A 1,953-nucleotide genomic window follows, 5' to 3' on the forward strand; every position below is an offset into this window, starting at 1 on the left:
TTAGTTTTTCTTGTATTAAAAAGGATAGTGTTCATATAAAACGCACATATAAGCAATTTAGTTGGCTAGAAATTTAGGTTCAAATACTATGCACCATGCACACACGCGAGATCCTTTTTTGCATTTCTGGCCGGACATCAAAAGGTACAAAAAAGAAATTAAACAAAATTTAATCGCAAGACCGTGATAGCTCAGGTGTTTTCTGAGTCGTGAACTTATTTTATGGGTTGCAGGTTCGAATCTCAGCTTCTAATGTTTTTTCGCTGTGCGTAGCAGCCCGCGCTCGATGCCCCCATCGCACCGCGATCGCGTCGTTCGGATCTGTATGCAAATACTGAACGTTTGGTCGTTAGATTTCTCGTTAAAAAAATATGACGTAGATATAATTTTTTTACATTTTCATCTTTAGGAGATGTAAAATACAACACCCGAAGATACAAATTTACATCTCCATCTACCAGAGATGTAAAATGCAGCATTGCCGCCGCCGCCGGCTCGTGCTAGATCGAGCCGCGTGCCACCCCATCGCCCCTCCGCCACTCCTCCTCCTTTCTCCGCCTCGAATTGTCACTCCTCCACCGCCCCAATTCGTCACCCCCGCCGCTCCTCCGTCGCTCTCCGCCTCGAATCGCCGCTCCTCCACCACCGCACTGTCGCTGCTCCGCCACCCCGATTCGCGCCGCCGCTCCTCGGCCACCGCCCCAGCGCATAGCCGGCACCGTCCCGACGCCCCCAACAACTCCGTCCCCACTGCTGCTGCCCCGATTCAGTCGCCACCAAGCCTCCACCACCTCATCATCGCAATGCCTCCGAAGACGCTCCCAAAGAGAATACGGGGTTCTTTGGCGTGCGGGCGAAGCCGTCCGGACACTTCGGCGTCGAGTCTTCGATGCCGGCCGCCGCTTCTGTCTTGGCACCTACACCACCACCTACAAGGCCGCGTGTGCCTACGACGTGGCAGTGTGGCGTGCCGGGAGGCCGAAGACGGACCTCAACTTCCCGGAGATTGAGACCCGGGAGGATGTGGAGTTCCTCATGTTGGAGGTTATTCGGATGGAGGAGATACTGAAGAAGAAGACAAAGAAGAGGCCGACCATTGTCATTGGTCTCGGCGATAGTGACAAGGCGGCGATGGCGAGGTTCACGCGGTAGCATCCGGAGTATGTTTAGGCCGAGCAAGAGTACTTCTGGAATCACGATGGCGAGCAGAAGAAGGAGGACGAGGCCAACCCTTGATGGTGATCCCCGTCGAGTACTCGGAGGATGAGGACAAGGAGTTCTGGGGGCCTCAAATGAGGACGACGAGGAGTACTGGATGCCCTCAGACGACGAGTAGTTTGGATTAGTTGTAGTTGTTGTTTAATTTATCTTTTAATTAGAACTGTTGAAGCGTATATGTGGATTGCCTAGCCCTTTTCATTAATTCGGACTTTTGGTTGTGTTGGCTAGTGCATGAAGCTTAATATGGTATACACTTCAACGCCCCCTCCAACGTGTGACGTGGGAAGTAAACACATGAATAGACTCAGAGGTATGTCTCAAGAGGCCTATGCGTGGACACAAAGGGGGGCAACAACAATCTTTGAATAAACTGCGAAAGCCAGGACTTGCACTCAAGACCTTAGCCTCTGATACCATGTTAAACTTCATGCACTAACCAACGTAACCAAAAGTCCAAAGTATGAAAAGAGCTAGGCAATCCACATATACACTTCAACAAGAGCTATGCTTGAATTATGTTTGAACTATGTTTAAAATGAAGTAGTAGTTGAAGTTTCTAATTTTTACATCTCCACTTTGCATCATCTATTGGAGTTACTCTTTTGCATCCCCAATATACATCATTTGTTGGAGTTGCCTCTTTTTTGAAGATGTAAAATGCACTTGGTGTAAATTTTACATCTCCAAATTTGCATCATCTATTGGATATGCTCTTACAAACACGTCAAGTTT

This window comes from Triticum dicoccoides, chromosome 1A (assembly GCF_002162155.2).
Source record: "Triticum dicoccoides isolate Atlit2015 ecotype Zavitan chromosome 1A, WEW_v2.0, whole genome shotgun sequence".
NCBI classification, from domain to species: Eukaryota; Viridiplantae; Streptophyta; class Magnoliopsida; order Poales; family Poaceae; genus Triticum; species Triticum dicoccoides.